Below are 19661 nucleotides of genomic sequence, written 5' to 3'. Positions count from 1 at the left end.
GGTTTGGTCTGTTGTACAATGTATGTGTGCTGTGTGCATGCGTGCATGAGTTTGATGGGGAAGCTCTTTGTGGTGGTGTGTGAATGTGCCTTGGTCTCTTACAATGATTTGGGAAGGCTATTTTTCTGTTTGTATACTACTACAATGTGCCTCAGGAGAGTACAAAGTGAGCTAGTGGTGAGGAGAAGCATTAATAGTGAACGTAATGGTATAAAATTGAAACAGCTATTTATTTTCTAGTACCAACATTCTAAGGCTTCTGTATGTTATCTGAGATGCAGAATCACAGGGATTTGTGAGCCATTCTGCCTGTTATTCTTTATTTAATAAATGCGGATTTGTTGGTAGAATGGTGCAGAAATCAATGTTTGTTTTGGTGCGCAAATTAAATAAATAACCCACACTGTCTCTTTGTGGAATAGGTAGAATAAATAGGTAGTACTGTACTTCCTTTTTTTGCGGAATGACCACATTTCTTCGGATATGTCGTTTGCAGTGTAGATGCTGTTGATTTTCAGGAGAGTAGTCTTCACTGCGATTGTAAAAAGAAGAAGTTAGTTACTTTGTGTGTTCAAAGCAGTGATGTTACTGTACACGTTAATTTTGCATCATTCATCGGAGTATTCTCCTTTGATATTTCAACACAATGCATGTGTGCATTTCACTTCACTATGTACTGCCTTTGCATGTTATTTGCAGTATGTTAGTTGCACGTGAATCAAAAATGAGTAAAAATTTTAGGTTATGTCAATGCCTTGTTTTTTTTAAGCTGTGTTACCCATAGCAGAGAGGTTTGTAAGTGATAGGTCATTATAGTAGATGGGAAAAATGTCACTACTTTCATATTATAAGTACGAATCCGAAAAATCGGGAGACCTTCAGAGGGACATGTCACCACAGCAATCAGGAGCATTTATTTTTCTCATACAATCGCATTGGAAGAAGTAGCAATGTAGACGGTACGCAGTAAACAATTGTGACATTTTCTAATGGAAAATCGAGTTTCACGCTAAATAGGAAGGGTTGTAATGTATGTATAGGTTATGCGGGAGACAGTAAGAAGTAGTGCGGTTTGTCAATGAAAAATCAGAAATCTTGCACTTAAAGGGGGAGCGTTGGTATGTATTGGCTATGCAGATTTAGTGGCATTAATTTGTTTAAATGAAATCATAAGGGTTGCACATGTTCTCTGATTAAAATATGCATACCTGTACGTTATCCTCCTGCATGTGTGCATGCATGGCGTTATACGTAGAAATCTGCGACACTTGCACAGTAGTTTTCGAAGTAGGTGCTTTGCAATGATATGCAACTTGCATTCAGAGTGATCAATAGGGCATTTGAAGTGCAAATTTTTGATGACAGAGTTAGATGTAGAGATGTTGAATGTGATTGGTGGATGGTTGTGTGTCTGCTTAGCTGTGTCCAATGGGGGAATGGATTTGCGAGTGATGTGGAAAGGGTAGATGGACTGGCTAAGAGTTACGTGCCGCACATAGACAAATCTTGTCCATGGGTAGGGCGTGTCACAAACGGGTTCTAGAACAAATCCAGCATCTAAAGGGGACTGTAGGCATCAGCCAATCAGATGTTCACATTGTTCTTTTGTGTCGAAAGACGGTGCGTATATTGAAGATGGCAGAGGTGGAGAGGGTCAGTGTTTTGGTGCTTGGAGATATTTTTGTCCATGGTTTACAGCACTATGCCGAAAGTAGACATGTGGCACACAATTTCGATGTGAGAGGAGTGGAGGTGGTGTGGAGCGCTGAGACTGATCGCAATGTTGTGGCAATTCTACAAGTTTGCAGAGAAATGCGTAGGATGACCACTCCCCATGTGGTACTTTTGCACTACAGTGCTTGCCATTTGGGCTACGTGAGTTCACATACTTTGTTGGAATATTTGGAACAGCTAGTTCAAGAAGTCATGAACATCTTTCTAACTGCGAAAGTCATTTTTTCTGGGTTACTCGCTAGAGGAAAATGGGACAACAGTTGTGTTTTCTGTCCTGATCAAAGTATTGGGAGGTGTAACATCAATCGCGGCATGCATGCTTTCATGTTACGAGCTGGTATGTTTTCTGCAGCCTAGAAAACATTGTTCCCAGTAATGCGGCTTATTTTGAAGCAGATGGTGTTGCGTTATTTTCTTTAGGAAATGCCATGTTCTTTTGGAATGTAAGGCTTGCTTTGGATAAGGTTCTGTAATGGTTGTAGGAGTAAAGTAAGAAGAAAAACTATAAAAAAATACAAAATAACAGGTGTCTGTCAGACATCTGTCCAAAAATAAAAACGTCTCTTTTCAGAGCCCACCTTAAAAGGGAAAAGGGGAATAATATTTAAATGTACAGTTGTCATGTTCTGATCCTCTACGTGTCCACGAACATGGCGGTAGTTTGCAGGCAGTGCGTATTACCAACGGGGATTCTGGGGTGGAGACGCATGCAAATGAGAATGTGCGAAGGTAGGGATTGGTCAGTAAAGTTCAGTCGGTGTGTTCTGAACTGAGAGATTTAGTGAGAATGTCTTTTTCCTGAGAGAAGAACAGACAGCTAGCTGTGTCCAATGGGGGAATGGATTTGCGAGTGATGTGGAAAGGGTAGAAGGACTGGCTAAGAGTTACGTGCCGCACGTAGACTACGCTTGTCCGCGGGTATGACATGTCACATACGGGGTTCTACAACAAATCCAGCATGGAAAGGGGACTGTAGGCATCAGCCAATCAGGTGTTCACATTGTTCTTTTGTGTCGAAAGACGGTGCGTATACTGAAGATGGCAGAGGTGGAGAGGGTCAGGGTTTTGGTGCTTGGAGATATTTTTGTCCATGGTTTACAGCACTATGACGAAAATAGACATGTGGCACACAATTTCTATGTGAGAGGAGTGGAGATGGTGTGGAGTGCTGAGACTGATTGCAATGTTGCGGCAATTCTACAAGTTTGCAGAGAAATGCATAGGATGACCACGCCACATGTGGTACTTTTGCACTACAGTGCTTGCCATTTGGGCTACATGAGTTCACATACTTTGTTGGAAGATTTGGAACAGTTAGTTCAAGAAGTCATGAACATCTTTCTAACTGTGAAAGTCATTTTTTCTGGGTTACTCGCTAGAGGAAAATGAGACAACAGTTCTGTTTTCTGTCCTGATCAAAGTATTGGGAGGTGTAACATCAATCGCGGCATGCGTGCTTTCATGTTACGAGCTGGTATGTTTTTCTGCAGCCACGAGAACATTGTTCCCAGTAATGCGGCTTATTTTGAAGCAGATGGTGTTGCGTTATCTCCTTTGGGAAATGCCATGTTCTTTTGGAATATAAGGCTTGCTTTGGAGAAGGTTCTGTAATGGTTGTAGGAGTAAAGTAAGAAGAAAAAATATTTAAAAAATACAAAATAACAGGTGTCTGTCAGGCATCTGCCTAAAATAAATGGCTCTTTTCAGAGCCCACCTTAAAGGGGAAAAGGGGAATAATATTTAAATGTACAGTTGTCACGCTCTGATCCTCTACATGTCCGCGAACATGGCGGTAGTTTGCAGGCAGCGCGTACTACCAATGGGGATTCTGGGGTGGAGACGCATGCAAATGAGAATGTGCGAAGGTAGGGATTGGTCAGTAAAGTTCAATGGGTGTGTTCTGAACGGAGAGATTTAGTGAGAACGTCTTTTTCCTGAGAGGAGAACAGACAGCTATGGCTCTGTGTGCTCGAAAACAGATTATCTGGATTTTGGGAGACTCATGGATACATTGGCTGAAGGTGCATGCAGAACTTTGTGGTATATCTGCAGATCTTGGATTTCCTCATGTGGAAGTGCACTGGGATGCCGTGCGTGGAATGAGGTGGCTGGACTTGGTACCTCTCAATTGCTACTTTACAGACAGAGCGTGATCCTGAAATACTTATCATTCATTGCGGAGGAAACAGTTTAGGTCATGTATCTGGAATTTCTTTGCAATTTGCAATGAAGGAAGGACTTGCGAAGGTCATGGACATGTTTCCAAATTGCCAAATAGTTTTTTCCCCTATTGCAAGACAAATATGGCTGCGTTCTTCTGCATTTTGTCCGCAAATCGAGAAAGTGAGGCGCAATGTCAATAAGGCTGTTTGCGCCTTTCTAAGAGATGTTGGCATGCCCTCATTCCACAATGAAAACATTTTGTTTTGCAGCACTTTTATTTTTCGCAGAGATGGAGTCCTCTCACATATGCTGGCAATCAGATTTTTCTTCGCAATGTACAAAATGCATTGCAACCTTTTTTGGATTCATAGTCACCTATTTGACAATCCGTTTTTTCCAATGTACAGTTTTTGAAACACACAAAACACCATCGAAAGGCTCTTTTCAGAGCCACCACTTACTCCCAGTGAAAAGTGCATTGATTTTGCTCCGCTTGTCCGTCCTGCGACTGTCCGCTGATTTTTTGAAAAATGCCCAGGGGCCTACAATGGTCACTTGATAGTTCTATTGTTAAATGAGAAAGGAAGCTCTGAAAAGAGCCTTTTTGTAATTTTTGTTGTTTTCCAGTTTACTTCTTTTGAGCACACGACACACTAGGAGAGGAGGGCAAAGGAGGGTAAGGAAGGGACACCAACCATGGGGATAAGAAAGGACAGGTGGAGAGAGAAAGATGTAGGGTGGGCTTTACTTAGGTAGGGAGCAGTTCTTCTGGTGCTCCGTAACCGTAGCCTCAAAATCACTTCGAAGTCTCCCCCCTACAGAGTACTGCATCGCAGTACATACACAATATTGTGACCTTGTGACCCTCGAAAGGTAAGGGACAACAGCATCACGAATGGCTTGTGAGGCAGCTTTCCGTATTTCCCTCTGCAGGCCCTTGGGGAGGTTGTGGCAGTGGAGGGTTTGGGGATGTTGCTGAGGCTAATGAAGCAACAGTAGCCATGGATGCCACAAGGATTAGTTGGCTAATGGTCGCTGCAGCAGTAAAGGCAGCACAACTCAATCTGCTATAGCCAGAAGCACAATGAAGATCAGCTATGGGGTGTGGCCATTTATAGGGGTGGAGGGGTGCAGCTCATGCCCATATTGATCCCTCAAAAGCGTTACAAAAATTCTAAACGATACGTTCAAAGGTAGAGCCATTGTATGGGACATGTGAAATGGTGAGTTTATACTGTACAATCATTTCCCATGTTTGTATAAGTTCTTTTGGAATGTTGCGGAAGCAGACAAAGTGCGCAAATTAGTCCACATGCTCAGCGTGGGTGCGGTCACATGATGACGTCCTGAACACATCCGTGAGGGAAATGGGTGCCCGCTGGACAGCAATTGCAGAGTAAAGGACGTGCGCATGTTTGGGTCCTGAAACTAATTAAAAGTGCGACACAAGTGAGACGGACAGTTACCGACAGGAACGATGTTTGCAGTACTTATGGGTGTAGGGCGCATGTGCGTACATGATCTGCTAACTGTACGGCCAGGTACAGTGTCCTTAGGAAACCTCCTTTCTGTTTGACTACATACATGCTGGTCACCGCGCCTGTTCTACGGACGGTTCCATCTTCTTGGCTGCGGACAGTACGGACAGGTATAGTGTCCTTAGGACACTCCCATTTTGCTCATTTGCAAACATCCCGGACAACTGGAGTGTTCTAAAAACATGTTTTATCTCATTTGTGAGCGGTATGGAGAGGTATAATGTCCTTAGGATGCCCCATTCTGTTCATTTACGCACAACTTGAACAGATGGTGCGTTCTAAGATCAATTCCAACTTGGTTGCCATTGGTACAGGTAGGTATATTGCCGTTAGAACATCCATATTCTATTGCTTATGGCTAGGTCGAACAGGCGTGCTGTCTGCGGACATTTTAACTCTTTTTAAAAACATTTTTTTGCCTCAAACCCTTCTACTACAACTAACATAAAAAAAACTTTCAATACACAAACACACATCAATCAACAGAAATACAGGGGGAAGCAGATACTGAAACAAATATAGGGGAATTAGAGAGCATCACGGGCTGGTTGAGAGGGGATGATTTGTGAGGGGATGAAGGGATGGATGTTTCATCAAAATGTTTATTTTCTTCTTGAAGGTTTGGGGATGGTTCACTGGGAAATGGAGAAGGGGGGTAGGTACACGTGGGACAGTGATATCCTATTTTTCCTCTCGCAAATTCCTCCACAAATTCCCTTAAACTGTTAAAATTGTCATTTACTACGTCCATTTTCAATTCTATACTTTTCAGCCTGTCTTCCTCTGTGGCCTTTGTTGGCGTTTCTTCTTCTTTTACCTGGTCTGTTAAAAATAAATATATATATGTTAAATGCCCATAACATACTGACCATTAATTTGCTTATGCAGAATACTTTGTACCATTATTATCGCTATCTTTGGACATTTCTCCATGCGGAAAATTATCCTCCATCCACTCCAAAGTACTGCACATTTCTGTGTCAAAACAAAAAAAGTACACACACATATAAGAAACATGAAGTTCACTTATTATTTTCTTGTAATTTGTCTTCAGTGTACTGTGTGCGTCTACTGTCGCTCCTGGCTGCACAGTTTCTGTGAGGTAATTACGTTGGAGGTGTACCTTTTTTTGTTATGGTATAATCCATTTCATTCTACATGGTCATTAAATGCATGGTTATTGTTTCAGACGTTTAGGTTTATCTATTTACTTATTAGTACTTATAATGTCTTTATGTGTCCTTTTTCAAAGTTGTACATTTTTTATATAACACAATAGTAGAATTTCTGATACCCCCTGACTGTTTGGGTACTGTTGACCTCGTCCGCGCCCGTCCGCAGACAGGCGCTCAGTCCGTGCCTTTCAAATATCATTAGCGAGGGGGTTCAGTATGTTCTATGTTACATGTATATAAAGTAAGGAAATTATACTACATATCTCCCAAAATCACATGATAAAAGTGTATATTTAGCAAAAAAATGTTATTAACGAGATGTTATGATTAAGTTCCTCGTCAAAAAACCTTTGAAATTCAGTAAAAAAAAATAATTGGTTTAAGGGACGTTATGGTTAAGTTGCCCTACTAAAAACCTGTGCAATTCACTAAAAAAAAACTTTACACACGTGACATTATGGTTCAGAGTAAATCTGAAAAACCCCTGAAGTTCGCCAGTTATGGTAGGCTAAGCAACCATAACTCGTGCCACCACCTTGCACTGTTAAGACTAACACCCAGGACATCAAAGATGACATCACAAATATCATTGATGACATCACATGTCCAGCCCCTTCTTTTTTGTTCACTGCCATATCTAGGCCAGGTGATTTTATTTACTGACAGTCAGAAACTTAACATTCAAAAGGTATTACATTTATAGATGTTGCTATTCTCACATGTTCTTACACTACTTTCCTTAGAATTTACTTGCATCTTATGATGTACATATATAGGAGAAGAAGCAGGCCTGAAACACAGTAATCATTTTTGTGTGTGAATACAATCATGTAGATTATACACAGTTGCTAATGATACTGCCTATTGTTTGCTTACTTTATTCTCCACATATATGCCCCATATTTGTATGCATTGTAGTCTATTCATGTTTTGTGTGTATTAGTAGAAATATGTAGTAAGTGATGCATTATTACCTACTTAGTACATGTTTCACAGTACAGAAAAGTCTGATACAGAACCATTCACCACTTCATTATATAGCTTTGGAAAATTACAAATATTGCACCTCTATTGTGTATGCTGCAGCCAATACCTACATTTCTGTATGAGTAGGTTCCTGTACTAGAAAGAACACTGCAATGGAATGTTCTTTAGAACACTACATTGCGTAATGAAGTATGTAGTTTAGTACATATCTCCCGATAATCCCTAATCCATTTTTGCCAACATTACATTCACAAACCCTTGTATGAAAAGTAAATGCAAATGTGATGTCATCAATGACATTTGTGATGCCATCTTTGATGTCCTGGGTGTTAGTCTTAGCAGTGCAAGGTGGTGGCGTGAGTTATGGTTGCTTAGCTTGCCATAACTGGCGAATTTCAGGGGGTTTTAGGTTTTAATTTGAACCATAATGTCACATGTGTAAAGATTTTTTAGTGAATTGCACAGGTTTTTAGTAGGGCAACTTAACCATAATGTCCCTATATATAATATATATATATATATATATATATATATATATATATATATATATATATATATATATATTCAGTGAAAAAACTTTGTTAAAAGGGACGTTATGGTTAAGTTGCGCTACTAAAAACCTATCAAATTCAGTAAAACAAACTTTGTTAAGGGGACGTTATGGTTCAAAGTAAAACCGAAAAAACCCTAAAATTTGGCAGTTATGGTAAGATAAGCAACCATAACTCGTGCCACCGTGCACTGCTAACACTAACACCCAGGACATCAAAGATGACATCACAAATGTCATTGATGACATCACTGATGACATCACATGTGCATTTACTTTTCATGAAAACTCTGTAGGAGGGATTCTTATAATGTTGACCAAAAAGTGTCAAGGATCATTTGAATAAGTATCATGAGCTAATTAGTGCTTTAAGCAATGCATTGATATAAATAGCATTCTATTATGAAGTTCTATCCAGTATACTAAGCAACTCATGCAGAAACTTAGGCAGTGTGTGCAGCATACATGATGAAGGTGCAATATTCATAACCTTGCCATGTAGAATAATGAATGATAACTGCTTTCATATTAGAGTTTTGCGTACTGTGAAACATGTAATAAGTAGCTACTAAAACCCACTTAATACATAATTGCACTTAATACAGACAAAACACAAAGAGACAACAACACATACAAATATGAGTATATACAGGGACAGAGAAGTAAGCAAAAAAGCAGAAGTAGTAGCAGAAAGAGTTCATAACCTAACTGATTATCTTTATGCAGAGAAATGATTGCTCTGTTTCAAAGCTGCTACTTACTGTATTTATGTGTATCAAATGATGTCAGTGAACCCTAAGGAAAGGAATGTGAGTACAATGTATACAAATATGAGCATATACAGGGAAGGTATAGTGATAAAAATAAAACTATGAGAAAGTGCTGATAACTCTAATGATTATCTTCATGCACAGAAAGGATTGCTCTGTTTCAAGCCTGTGTCTTCTGCTATATATATGTTTCATATGATATGACTTAACCCTAAGTCTACAAATATAGTACCTTTTCAATTTTTACTTCCTGACTGTTACTGAAGAAAACTATGTGGCTTAGATATGTTACTAAAGGAAAAAAGGGAGAGCCAGCCATGTGATGTCATCAGTGATGTCATCAATGACATTTGTGATGTCATCTTTGATGTCCTGGGTGTTAGTGTTAGCAGTGCACAGTGGCGCAAATTATGGTTGCTTATCCTACCATAACTGCCGAATTTCAGGGGTTTTACGGTTTTACTTTGAACCATAACGTCCCTTTAACAAAGTTTTTTTTACTGAATTTGATAGGTTTTTAGTAGCGCAACTTAACCATAACGTCCCTTTTAACAAAGTTTTTTCACTGAATTTCATAGGTTTTTAGTAGCGCAACTTAACCATAACGTCCCTTTAACAAAGTTGTTTTACTGAATTTCATATGTTTTTAGTAGCACAACTTAACCATAATATCCCTGACTTTATATACTTGTAACATAGAACATACTGAACCCCTAGCTAGTGATTTCAATGTCCGCGGACTACCGCCATGTCCGCGGACATATTGAAAATCTGAGCGTGGTGAATGTAAATTTAAATAGTGTGCCCCATTTCCCCTTTGAGGTTGGCTCTGAAAAGAGCCGTTTTTTTGGGGGGTTTTTGCAGTCACCTGTTATTTTGCATTTTTTTATTTTTATTTTTCTTACTTTACTCCTAAAATCTTCACATAACCTTCTCCAAAGCAACCCTTACATTCCAAAACAGAATGGCATTTCCCATAAAAGATAGGGAAATGCCATCTTCTTTAAAATAAACAGCATTACTGGAATCAATATTCTCATTATTACAGAAGAACATACCAGCTCTAAGCATGAAGGCACACATGCCTCGGTTGATTACACACCTAGCATTGTTTTGCTGAGGACAAAAAACTGAACTATTGTCCCATATTGCCCTATGTACTAATCCAGAAAAAAATACTTTGGCATTTGGAAGGATGTTCATTACTGCTTGAACCAAGTGTTCCAAATCTGCCAACAAAGTAGGGCACCACATGGGGACTGTTGATCCTGCCCATATCCTCACAAACTTGTACAATTCCCTGTACATTGCAATCAGGCACAGTGTTCCACACCACCTCCACTCCTTTAACATCAAAATTCTTTGCAACATGCCTGCATTGAGCATACTGTTGTAAACCATGCACAAACATATCTCCGAGCACCAACACCCTGACTTTCTCCACTTCTGCCATCTTCACTACACACAGTCTCTTTGAACACAAATCCACAACATCAACATCTGATTGGCTGATCCCTACAGTCTTCTTTCCATGCTGGATTTGCTGGAAAACCCCGGATGTAGCACGCCCTGTCCGCAGACCGCATAACTCTTAGACAGCCCTTCTACCATTTCCACTTCATTCTCTGTGCCATTCCCTCGTTGGATACAGCTAAGCAGGCACACAATACGGAGAACGTCCTCAGAACACCCCCATTTTGTTTATTTTCGAACATTTCAGGACACCGCGAGTGTTCTTAGAACACATTCAACTTGCCAGCGAACAATACGAACAATGTCCTCAGAACACCCCCATTTACTTTATGTACAAACATTTCAGGACACCGCAAATGTTCTTAGAACACTTTCAGCTTGACAACGAACAATACAGACAACGTCTTCAGGACACCCCCTGCGAACATTCCAGGACCCCATGATTCTTCTTAGAACACTTTCAACTTGACACCGAATCCATTCTGTTTATTTACGAACATTTCAGAACAGCCGTGTTGTCCGCAGAAAAATCGAACACAACAAAAGTGTCTAGCACATAAAAAAACAGAACATTGAACCTATCTCATACTCCCCCACCCTTGCCAAACACTCTTACACACCAACACACTCCACTAAATACAATTTTTAATCCAAGTTTCACCGCACTGTCCGCGGTCGTCAGCGAATGCAAGATGGCGGGCGCCACAGAAAATCTGACGCGCTTCACGCACCACGCCGTCCAATCAGTGAACACGTCACATGTCCACGGAAATCACGCAAGCTGCTTGGCCAATCGGGGCACTGTCCGCGGAGTGAACCGGGAAGTCCGTCCGCGGAGCGAACGGAGATATCAGTAATCTTTATGCCTCACATTTTGGTCATTTTAAAAACAACTACTGGACGGATTTACACCAAATTTGCAAAAGCATGCTTTCGGGACCAAGCCCCCGCTCCTGCCGCAAATTTGGTGTAAATCCGTCCAGCGGTTTGGGCTGTAGGCGTGCGCAAAGTTTTTTCCCATTATGTCTATGGGAAAAAACAAAAGTATTGGGACCCCCCCTATAACTTTGCCCCCCCCTGGACCAAACCTCTCCAAACCTTGCAAACAAATTCAGAGTGGGCCATATACTTTTTTTGCAAAGTTTTTTGAGGATTCGTCCAGAGGGAGCGAAGCTATAAGCCACCCAAAAAATGTTCTTCCTATGGAAACACCAACTTAACCATAATTACATGGACGCTACTGTGTCCATGTAATATATGTATATATTATACTCTGCATTCTGAGGGTGGCTGACATGGCGAAACGTATTTTGTTGACTGTAGGTGATCCCTTTGTAATAGATTTGTACAACTATGTCCTGCAAAGAAACTTTGACAGCAATTTTGGATTGGAAGGAGTGGACACATTGTGGAACGCTGTGTATGAGTGCCATTTCTTCAATATGCATGCACTTTGCAAAGTGCTCACCACGTTTCCAGTAGCAGATGTTATCGTAATTCATTACGGCGCCATGCATATGGATTACCTGCCTTGCTTACATTTGCTCTGTAGACTGAGGTGGTTGCTGGATGTCATGAGGATTTTTTCCCACCGCCAAGATGCTTTTCTCATCTATAATACAGCGAAGAGTATGGCCTACTGCTCATGGATGTTGTTCCGAGCCAGATGAAGGAGGGTGTCTCATCAACAGAAGCATGTACACTTTTTTGTCCACTCGTGGAATGTTCTTCTGCAACAATGACCTTATTACTTGTGGAAATGCAGAGTTTTTCCCAAATAATTTCATTTTTTTGTCATCCATTGGCAATGCACTTTTGTTTGCTGATCTACAGGATGCAGTGAACAGTTTAATGATCTAATGTGCGTACAATAAAACACAAAAGCTGCAAAAAACAGACAAAAATTGTGTTTTTGTAGAAGGATCTACACCAAAATAAAAAACAGACTCTTTTAAGAGTCGCCCCTTAGTACAAACTACCCCTGCCCTGATGGCAAGTTATTCCCCCACGACCGCACGTGCGTGCTGAAAGTCACATGCAGGGATTTTGGTGGTGGCGCCCACAAAAATGGAACTGTAGGGATTGTGCAATGAGCTGCTTAGGATGTGCGGCAATAGGAAGAGGGACTCCTGCTGCACTGGGGACTGGCCCTCGACATACCTGGGCACCGGCACGTTCCACATTCAACGTTCCTCACCATGCTAGCCTATGGAAATGGGACTGTAGCGATTGTCCTATCATGTGCTGCTCAGGGTGTGCGTCAGAGGAAAGCATGCCAATAGGAAGAAGGACTCCTCCTCCTTTACTAGGGCGCGGCCCTGGCAGTACTTGGAGAAAGGCATGTGCCTCATTCTGCATTTGTGAGCATGCTGGCCTATAGAAATGGGACTATGGCCTTTGGCCAATCAGGTGCTTTGGGTGTGCGTCACAGGAAAGGGAGGCATTCACTTTCCCCATTACTTTGTGTACTGCGGCTGGCATACATGGCAAGACGTACAGTTTTTGTCATGGGTGATGGCTTTGTGGACGATCTGTGCGTGTATGCCCTCCAACAAGATATTTTTCGGTTTGGAGGAAGTGGACGCTTTGTGGAGTAGTGTCGAATCCTGCTGTTTCAGCGGACTGCTTCTAGAATGTCGACACGTGGCCTCTTCGTCAACTGTACATGTAGTAATTGTACACTTTGAAGCCTTCTTTAGGGGTTGCATGCCTTGTTCCCATGTGTTCCATCAACAGAGGATTATGATGAAAGCAGTGCAGCGCTTTTTTCCTACTGCTAAGGTGCTTTTCTCATGTATACCCCCGAGAATAGTGTGGAAGTATTCCAATGATTCCTGTCGCCAGCCAGAGGTTGGAAGGGGTCTCATCAACAGAAGCATGTGTGACTTCTGAAGTGCTGCTGGGATGTTCCACTGTGAGAATGAGAACATTGTTTAGCGCTACATACAGCTTTTCACGCCAAATGGCATGTCTTTGTCATACAATGGCAATGAAGTGTTGTTTTGCAATCTACACACTGCACTGAAGAGCCTACCGTAAGAATGTGAGCAAACATTGAAAACACACATTTACGTATAAAAACGGCAAAAACAGTGTTTCTAGGATAGCACCTTAAAAAAAAATAAAAAATTACAAACAAAGACCCCACAGGTTCTTTTCAGAGCCAGCACAACTAACAACGTCCGCTCCCCTGGTTCAAAGTTATTCCCCTACTCCCGCATGCGCCCAGCATGAAAAGTCAGCAAATATTGTGATAGTTGCAGGGTGGCACGTCTTACATACACCCCTTTTGCAGATGACGGCCAAAGAAATGGGCTTGCAGAAACTACGGGATTAGGTAACAAAGTTTGTGGGTGTGGTGTGTACTGACAGACTGTGCTACACAGTGTATTGTGGACGGAAATGCAGAGGGTGCAGCTATGGCTATGTGTTTCACGAGGCACAGCGTGCAGGTTTTAGACGATTCCGACATACAATGACTGAAATTGAATGGAAAACACTGTGCAGTGGCTACTCATTTTGCAATCTATGACCTGAATGTGTAGTGCTATGGAGTAGCTACAATGAAGTGCCTGATTTTGGTTTCTCTGTGTGACACTTTGGTGTCATAGCAATCATGCCGATATTATTGTTTTTGATTGTGCAGGGAAAATTGCACAGCGTGTTACACGACTTTCAGTGCCGTTTGCGATGAAGGAGGCACTTGCCCAGTGCATGCATTACTTTCCGATCTTTTGCATAAGTCTTTACCGCACTATGCAGTCACCGATGTGGGAGCGTCATTTTCTATTTGGTCCGTGAATGCAGACAGCACAGTACATTGCAAAGAAGTGTATTTCTGCCTTTCTTTGACATGTGACAATGACATACTTTGCCCCTGGGAATATGACGTTTCACGGTATGAATAATTTTTGTCAGCTATAACGTTCCTCTTAGTATGCAAGCCATCCCAATTTTTACACAGCGCCTCTACATTGGTTTGGTGCACTTCTTGAAAGTATTCATACTTATTTGTAGTTAGTGTTGCGCTGTGACTCTCCTGAAAATGATCTGCAACACGTAAACAAACCTTTTGTACAGCAACCTCCTTTCTAATCGATTCCACTATAATGTCTCCCACATTGCCACACGTCTAGCCGTGCATGTGTGCATTGGCAATTCTGTTGTTTGTCTGTGGAAGGTGCTTTCTTTATTTACCTTTTGTTCCTTTCCCAATTCATTTTCATTTATCATGCTGTTCTCACACACGCCACAGAAGAAACGACAGCAATGGTCAGGTACAGAAGGGGCAGCACCTACCTGGATGCTATAACGGACGTGCCAGGAGACAGAATTATTGGGTGGCCCTCACGTATATAGGCGCCAATCATTGCAATGCTCCCGTAAGGACTGTTCCCACTCACTTCGAAGTACCTTCCCTCTGTACAGTAGCGCATTCCAGTACCTGCACAATACAATGCACTTTGCCGGGTAAGGGTTTGTAGTGTGGCACATGGTTTGCTAAGGTTGATTTAGAGCTCCGCTGTCCCACAGGAGTGCCCCTCTAGTTGCCCGTAGCAGTTGTGGGGAATGCTGTACATGAAAGTAGTATACGTAATTGTTGGAAGGGCTGTAGCCTGCCCACTGGTCCCCTGTGCTTTCATAATAGTTGTTGTCACATACAGAATAACCACTTTATGCTATGCCATTAGTGTTAGGGATAGCATTCACGGATATGCATACATTGTGGAATGCAAGAATATTTACAACAACAGGAAACACAGCTTCATTATGTGCAGCAGGAAGCCATTTCTTGTGTGCGACACATGCAGCTTTCATGTTTTTTCTAACCACCACTAAGGCTGTTTGCGCTCTGCCTAATCTGCTTTTTTCTTATTTGCCTTTACATGCACTAGTATGTGTATGAGTCAGGTACTCAAGTATTTGCCATCTTGCAGACTTAGTACAAACTGTCCCACCTGCATCTTTGATGTCCTGGGTGTTAGTCTTAGCAGTGCAGGGTGGTGGAGCGAGTTATGGTTACTTAGCTTACCATAAATGGCGAATTTATGAGGTTTTTCGGTTTACTTGTTACTATAACGTCCCTTTAACAACGTTTTTTCATTGAATTTCATAGGTGTTTATTAGTGCAACTTAACCATAACATTTAACAAAGTATTTTCATTGAATAGATATATTTATTCAAGGAAAACACTTTAGTTTCAGGGATGTTAAGGTGATAACTTAATGCAACAAAACCTTTGAAATTCAGCTAAAGCCACCTTAACGTCACCCCCCCGTAGCGCATGACTATGACTACAATGATAACATCACAGATGACATCACTGATGACATGACTAATTACATGTTGTATAACAACACTGGTGCCATGAAAAATCACATCAATAATGCAATTAATGCTGATAACAACAATTACATTGTATTTAACTGATTTATTCAATAATGAAATTAGACATAACTTCATTTATAAGTTAGCTCATGAACACTTCGATTACTTTAATAACATTTTAGGCCATGGACTTGGCCATGACAAAGACTGTGGTTACTGGCCAGCACCAAGGCCTATTGCTAGTGGTCGGTAAGTGTTCAAAAATACCAATGTGCATGGTTAGTAGCCCATCACTGTTTTAAAATATACAGTGGGTAACGTTGAAAGCTGTAGTCAGTGGCCATGGCTAAAGGCCATAGCTAGTGCCCATTAATATGTTAGAATATACAGTCGGCACAGCCTAAGGCCTTGCCACTGTCCAGTATTGTGCTAAAGTCCATCGCTAGTGCCTGGTTAGTGTATATAATATACAGTGGCCACGGTCAAAGGCCATAGATAGCGGATGGTTAGTGTTGTATAATACACAGTGGGCATGTCCGAAGTCCATCACTTATAGCATGTTAGTATTTTAAAATATACAGTGGCCATGGCCAAAAGATGTACAACCTGCTCATGGTCAAAGGCCATGTCTAGTGAGGCTGATATATATATATATTAGAATATATTGTGGGCACAGCCACAGATTGTGGCCACTGGCCAGTATTGTGCTAAAGCCCATGGCAAGTGCCTGATTAGTAAATATAATATACAGTGGACACAACCGAAAGCTGTAGCCACTGGTGAGGGCCAAAGTCTATTGTTGGTGGCCTTCTAGTGTTTTAAAATATAGAGTGCACATGGGTGAAGACTGTGGCCAGTGTCCATGACTGAAGGAAATGATTAGTACCCATTAATGTGTTAAAATATAGTTGGCCATGCACCATTGCCATGGCTGAAGGCCATCCTTAATTACTGTTGTAATGTAATTAGTGATGCCATCAGTGATGTGATCTGTGATGTTATCATTGTGGTCATAGACTGCGCAACAGGATGCTCAAAGTTAAGGTGGCTTTAGCTGAAGTTCAGGGGTTTTGCTACATTAATTTCTCACCTTAACGTCCATGCAACTAATGTTTTTTTTTCCTTAAATGTCAAAGGTTTTGTTACAATGTATTGCTGACCTTAACTTCCCTGAAACTTAAGTTGTTTCCTTGAATTGTAAGGGTTCTGTTATTCCATGGGTTTTTAGAATGCTTCCAGACCACTAGCATGATATTTGGCCATAGTCAGTGGACACATCCTGTGGCCGTGTCCACTGGCCATTTAAAATGCTACCAGACCACTAGCCATGGGCTACGGCTATGGCTGGTGGGCACGGCTGAACACTACCAAACCACTAGCCATGGCCTTTGGCCATGGTCAGTGGGCACGGGAACTGAATATTTTAAAACACTTGAAACCCATCTCTCAAAGACGTTCATCAATCACAAACGGATTTTGTCCTGTTTTGAGAGTGTTATTGTTGTGTATAAAAGATTGCAGGCTTTGAGAACACACAACGTTTTTAGGCAATGCGCAGATAAAATTATATAAATTAATTTAAATTAAATTATTTGCCGAGGATTACACATTTTGGTTAAGCAGCGTGCTACAAGCCCCTTGGTTTATGGCCGGTCTCTTGGTGACTTTTGTGATACATCGCACAACCGAACTAACTGCATTTAAGCAGCACTTAATAGGGTAAAAAATGTCCAGCTGCAAGAATAACATATGGCCAAGTACTTTTGCCCCCACATAGGAAAATCAAAAGCTGGCACCCATGAATTCATCCAGAGTAAGTGAACATATATCTTAAAGTTAAATAGATAAATGAAGTTCAATAGACCTACTCCTTAGACGAAAGTGCGTAAGGCAAAATAGCATTGGACTTTTAAAAATATTAATGAACAACAGAAAAATAACATGACAGAGTAAATGTTCCGATAAATATGCTGACAAAGTATAAAAGGTGCTCATCATTTAAACCCAGTAATCTGTAGTGAAATATTCCCTGGAAAACTACTAAATCCCACTATGAAACAAGTGCTTGTGGTCTTGAGCGTAAGCGTCTGCACTGGGAACAACCTGAGTAAAACCCTGGTAGCCAAATACGTGAGCAAACTTGCCAACCTCAAAAAAACCAAGGGGTTGCCCCTGCCCTCTGAAGAAAAGTTATGTAGTCCATCCACATGTGGCCTTTACACACTTAGGGGAGAATAACTGTACCAGTGTTGAGGATTGCAAACTCTCTTACCACATTGTGGGCAAATACTCATGACTCACTTGCCCTCTCATCATTTCCCCTCCTTACCCCCATGTCTGGCTATCAACAATACTCTGCTTTATAAATATAACTTGAAAATTACACAAACCATAGTGTCACTGATATATATAAATCCTTATAGAACTATGTTAGGCAAAAAGTGTACAATTGTGGCATTATCTCCCTCCCCCATCTTGACTGGGCGACTACAAATACCAGAATGCATTTCAGCAAAAGTTAAAAAAATTGTCTCTGACTGCAAAACCTTCAAGGACTGACAGTAGCACGGTTTACAAAAATAATGCTCATGCCCTGTGTTAAGAGATATTTAAAACTAATTAAACACACAGTATTTGGGATTGTGGCCTGTCTACCATCCATGCAATAACCAAGACTGATTCTGCCTCAATTTCAAAGCGAGGAAGGATCCCGCCCCTTCAGGCCATGCTGATCTAAAATGTCTTGTAAGGTAGGCACATTTATTAGGCAATATTTCCTGAGGGTGATGGCCCCTTCCTCGCTTTGTAGCTAAGCAGTTACTGCATGGATAGGAAACCCACTGTAGCTGTAAACATATCTATTTTATTTTTATTATGTATAAAAGATTGCTGGCTTTGAGAACTCACACTGTTTGCATTCAACGCGCAGTGAGATTAAATTATTTACAGAGGGTCAAACACTTTGCGAAAGAAGCCTTCTACAAGCCCCTTGTTTTATGGATGGTCTCTTGGTGACTGTTGTGATACATTGCACAACCCCAACTAACTGCATTTAAGTGCCATGGAAAAGGGTAAAAATGCATCAGCTGCAAAAATAACATATGCACAAGTACTTTTGCCCCCATGGCAAAAATCAAAAGCTGGCACCCATAAATATGCGTACAGTAAGTGACCCTATATTTGAAGCGAAATATACAAATGTAGTTAAATTTACCTTCTCCTTAGAAGAAAGTGCTTCAAGACAAAATAGCATTCAATTTTTATTCTTCCAATAAATATGCTGGCAACGTAAAAAAGGTGCTCACCTTTTAAACCCAGCAATCTGTAGTGAAATATTCCACGGGAAAAAAATCCCAATACGAAACAAGTGCTTGTGGTCTTGTGGGTAAGCGTCTGCACTGGGAACATGACAACCTGAGTAAAATCCTAGTATCCTATTACTTGAGCAAGCTTGCCAACCTTAAAAATAAAAAACAAGCGGTTGTATCTGCCTTCTCAAAAAAAATGTATGCTGTCAACCCACATATGTCGTTTACTGGTGCCCTGAAAAGCAGCCAAAATCAGGGAAAAATAATTGCACCAGTGTCCAGGATTGCAAACTCTCTTGCCGCATAATGGGCAAATACTCATGACTTACTTGCCCTCTCATAATTTCCCTCCTCGCCCCCGAGTCTGGCTTTCAACAATATTCTGATTTATAAGTATAACTTTAAAATTACACAAACCATAGTATCACTGAAATATATAAATGCTTATAGAACTATGTTAGGCAGAATGTTTACACTTGTATGCATTATTCCCCTCATCTTGACTGTGAGACTACACACATCAGAATGCAATTCAGCAAAAGGCAAAAAATGGTCTCTGAGTGCAAAGCTTTCAAGGGCTGACAGTAGCAGGGTTTAAACAAAATAATGCAGATGCTGTGTGGTATGAGATATT

Source organism: Ambystoma mexicanum, chromosome 10, assembly GCF_040938575.1.
Source record: "Ambystoma mexicanum isolate Mex_15411 chromosome 10, UKY_AmexF1_1, whole genome shotgun sequence".
Classification (NCBI taxonomy): domain Eukaryota; kingdom Metazoa; phylum Chordata; class Amphibia; order Caudata; family Ambystomatidae; genus Ambystoma; species Ambystoma mexicanum.
The sequence above is the reverse complement of the archived record's forward strand: the minus strand, read 5'-3'. Positions refer to the sequence as shown.